At 49.8% G+C, this 4,673-nt stretch overlaps 1 non-coding gene across 1 annotated transcript; it reads right to left on the bottom strand.

Annotated features, from left to right (window-relative positions):
• Positions 1-1,845: 1,845 nt before the first annotated feature.
• LOC126876862 (5.8S ribosomal RNA) lies at positions 1,846-2,000 on the bottom strand. The gene has a single exon (XR_007694578.1). It is a non-coding gene; the product is annotated as a 5.8S ribosomal RNA (ribosomal RNA).
• Positions 2,001-4,673: the final 2,673 nt, after the last annotated feature.

The following is a 4,673-nucleotide window of genomic DNA, read 5'->3' as shown; positions in this document are numbered from 1 at the left end:
GAAGGTGGTGTGTGTGTGTGTATTTCTCTGTGCGAAAATCGCCTCAAAGAGAAAAAAAATTCGAATAGAAGGAGAACACTCTCTATTCGATATACAATATATATGTATGTATGTATGTACGAGCGTTTTATGCATCTCGCCAAAGTGCCAAACTTCGTTCGTCGTATCATGTTCGAGCTAAGACTCACGCAAGACATCCGTGTAACGATCGTCCGGTTTTTAACGTCCGTCCTCTTTTTCTCCTACAGCCGTTTCTCTTCTCTCGACGATTCCAGCGGTTCCCGGTACGGGAACTCACGCAAGTGAAAAAGCGAGCGAGACGTACCGTCGGGTGGGTGTGTGTGTTCGGGGACTGGACGACCGGCGCGACGTTAGGATGCGCGGTCCAGCGATAGACGACGAAGAGGCATGGGATGACCAACACTCTCTTTTCTCTATTCTCGAAGCGTCGAATTGCCATAAAAAAAAAATCACACGCGCGCACGACATAGTCGTACGCGCGTGTATACCTCGTCTCTCTCAAAGTTTTTTTCTCGAGCCTCGCCAAAGGGGATCGTCTTCTTCCTCGTCTACGATCTCTCCGACGACGACGACCGTACGAACAACTTCGTAACGGACTCACATGCGCATCTTCCTCGGGTACAGAAACGCTGCGGAAAACACCTCGAGCTTGTAGTTACAGCAGCACCCGTGTATAGCCGATCTTAGACACACGCTAGTTCGCACACGCGTTACATATATAATATGTAAGATTTCCGACGAACGTGGCTTTTCGGGAGCCAGGCGCGCGGGCAGAGAGATACACGACGACGGGGAAAATTCGTCCCGATACGAGTACGTGTACTCTCCGATCTCCGCGCGACGCTGGGGATCATACCTCCCTAAGTCGTCAGAGCGCTCGAAGAAATCTCGCGTGTGCGTTCCCGGATCTACGGCTGATACTTTCGGGGCTTGTAAAAAAGCACAGAGCGTGTAAAACGCAACGACGACCCATCGATGCGACGGTCCTCGTTGTTGTCAGTCGCTTTCGCGAAGAGACGGAGTGGGCATTCGATCCCTGGGGCTGTACGAGAGTCTTAAGAAAAGACGGTAGATTATGGCAAAGTTTCGCACGCCATCGAGTTTAGGTTTTTTTTTTGGTTCTCTCTTCTCTCCTCTCTCGACCGAGTTCCCATATTTGCTTTCTCTCTCAGTCTCGCCAAATATAATATTCTTTTAAGACGACGTCGGGGGCGCGGACCTTCGTGCGTCGAACACCGGCAAACGTAGCATATATCGCCTGATATGAAAAAAAAATCGGTCACGAGGAGAACACTACGAGTATATACGTTCGATAACCGATACACGAAGCGGTGCATAAGCGGGCGGTCGCCCTCGTAAGGACGACTCACGACGCCGCGAGCACTCACGCAGGTCCGTGACCGGTTCTCTCCGCTCTTATTCGTATCCCTTCGTATACCTTCGTCCGACTCTGAAACGTTCTCTTATAATTTTTAAGAAGAACGACGGCGGGTTGTCAAGGCAAGAAGGGACAGAGAGAGACAGAGGTAGAGTTTCGTAGTCTCCCGTGAACACGATAGATTATATATCGAGCATGCGTACGACTTGCACGGTCTCTGCACGACCGCGACGAACGCCGACGAGCGTCCAACAATCGCTCGTACGTCGCGTATGTTCTCTCCGTCCGCTCTTATTCGTATCCTCGTTCTTGTACCTTCGTCCGACTCTGAAACGTTCTCTTATATAAAGAAGAACGACGGCGGGTTGTTAAGGCAAGAAGGGACAGAGAGAGACAGATACGGAGAGTAACGATACGCAACGCAAGCAGTCTTAGGTTTACGTGAGCAACCCTCAGCCAGGCGTGGTCCAGGAATTGTATCCGTGGACCGCAATGTGCGTTCGAAATGTCGATGTTCATGTGTCCTGCAGTTCACACGTTGACGCGCAATTAGCTGCGTTCTTCATCGACCCACGAGCCAAGTGATCCACCGTTCAGGGTAATCTTTTATAAATTTACAACAGTTCAATACTCAAATGTACTCTTCTCGGTTCTAGCGAAGCCGAGTTCCGTCACGTTCGACCAACGGGAATCGAACGCGCAGAAGTCGCCATAGGATTGACGACACAAAAACGTTCGAAAAAAAAGAAAACGACGAACGCGCGAAGATACGCGCGTTCGCCGGCCGGGCGTAAAGTACATTATGATATATAACAACCATCGAGATCGAAGCTCCGTTCGTCAGGAAACGACGGGGATATATACACCCGATTCTGAATCCTCTGTACAGCACACGATCTCGCGAACGAGTAAGCACGGTGGCTAGCCCATGTTATATATGTGTTTGATTCTACTCTCTCGTCCAATTATTCAAGAAACAGCGCGCGTGCATCTCTCCATCGTTCGGGTGATAGTAAAGATTCGATGGGATTCGCGCGGCCGTCCGCCTCGAGCGGTCTTTCGTCCCAATATCCAGAAGCAGAGTTTGAAAAACTCTAGCGACGGCACGGGTGTCCGACTCACGACATCGAGGTTTCGAAGCCGGCGATCCCCTCCGAACGGATGGCGACCACGCGACCGACTGAAAGCATGAAAAATCGACGAAAGATAGAACACATCTCCGTTCGGGTGGTGTTTTTTCTTTAAAAAAAAAAAAAAAAAACAAAAATTCGATGGGACTCGCAGCCATCGTCCTCGCGCGGTCTTTCGTCCCGATATCCAGAAGCAGAGTTTGAAAAACTCTAGCGACGGCACGGGTGTCCGACTCACGACAACGAGGATAGACAGCCGGTCCCCTCCGAACGGGTTATGCGACGATAAACTCGATGAAACTTTAGTCTCGTTCAGGTAGTGTGTGTCTTGTAAATCAAAAATTCGATGGGACACGCATCCATCGTCCTCGCGCGGTCTTTCGTCCCAACATCCAGAAGCAGAGTTTGAAAAACTCTAGCGACGGCACGGGTGTCCGACTCACGACAACGAGGATAGACAGCCGGTCCCCTCTGAACGGTATATTATATATGAGATGATAGACGACAAACTGGATGAAACTTTAAGTCTCGTTCAGGTAGTGTGTAAATCAAAAATTCGATGGGACTCGCATCCGTCGTCCTCGCGCGGTCTTTCGTCCCGATATCCAGAAGCAGAGTTTGAAAAACTCTAGCGACGGCACGGGTGTCCGACTCACGACAACGAGGAAAGACAGCCGGTCCCCTCTGAACGGTATATTATATGAAACTTTAAGTCTCGTTCAGGTAGTGTGTAAGTCAAAAATTCGATGGGACTCGCATCCGTCGTCCTCGCGCGGTCTTTCGTCCCGATATCCAGAAGCAGAGTTTGAAAAACTCTAGCGACGGCACGGGTGTCCGACTCACGACAACGAGGATAGACAGCCGGTCCCCTCTGAACGGTATATTATATATGCGATGATAGACGACAAACTGGATGAAACTTTAAGTCTCGTTCAGGTAGTGTGTAAATAAAAAATTCGATGGGACTCGCATCCGTCGTCCTCGCGCGGTCTTTCGTCCCGATATCCAGAAGCAGAGTTTGAAAAACTCTAGCGACGGCACGGGTGTCCGACTCACGACAACGAGGAAAGACAGCCGGTCCCCTCTGAACGGTATATTATATGAAACTTTAAGTCTCGTTCAGGTAGTGTGTAAGTCAAAAATTCGATGGGACTCGCATCCGTCGTCCTCGCGCGGTCTTTCGTCCCGATATCCAGAAGCAGAGTTTGAAAAACTCTAGCGACGGCACGGGTGTCCGACTCACGACAACGAGGATAGACAGCCGGTCCCCTCTGAACGGTATATAATATACATTATGCGACGGTAGACGATCAACTAGACGAAACTTTAGTCTCGTTCAGGTGGTGTAAAAAAAATTCGATGGGATACGCACGCACGGCTGTCGTCGTCCTCGAGCGGTCTTTCGTCCCAATATCCAGAAGCAGAGTTTGAAAAACTCTAGCGACGGCACGGGTGTCCGACTCACGACATCGAGGCTTCGAAGCCGGCGGCGTTCCCCTCTGAACGAACTTCGGCTAGACTAGTTACGAATCGTTGCTACACATCGTCTTCATCGTCGTCGTCGTCGACATCGACATCATCATCATCATCATCATCATATCATCATCATCATCATCATCATCGGTCATCGTCGCATAGCGGGCCAACATCCACGCGATGCGTCTTCGTTCTAGGTTACCCGATCCACGAGTATGTTACACGTGGTTTCGTTATTTCGAACGAAACGACATACGAAGAGCACACGCCCTTTGGGTAGGAAGCACGTTTCGAGAACGACGAGAGTTTCGATGAAAGAGACGAGAGAAGTCGACGCAGAAGGTATCCATGGATCTTCGAAGAGAACCTTCGAAGATGTATATCGGTATCCTTTCGCTCTGCGCGACTCGCTACAAGTTCTTTCGCTCTCGTCGACTCGTTCTAGACGCTTCGTTCGATCCCAAAGAGGAGTCTTCGATATGTCCCGTTGCTAGGAGGAGAACAAACGCAACACAGACCACGAAACATAGAAGAGAATAGGCGAGCATGATCACTCCGACACGAGGCACTTTAGAGATTTTCTTATTAGTTTGCATGGACTTTTATATTTCGTTTGTACGGTTTCCACGATGCAAATACGAAATACGAGATCGTGACGGCGGGTCTTT

Source organism: Bombus huntii, unplaced genomic scaffold, assembly GCF_024542735.1.
Source record: "Bombus huntii isolate Logan2020A unplaced genomic scaffold, iyBomHunt1.1 ctg00000101.1, whole genome shotgun sequence".
Lineage (NCBI taxonomy): Eukaryota > Metazoa > Arthropoda > Insecta > Hymenoptera > Apidae > Bombus > Bombus huntii.
Note: the sequence above shows the minus strand (reverse complement) of the source record. Positions and strands in the feature narration are given on the sequence as shown.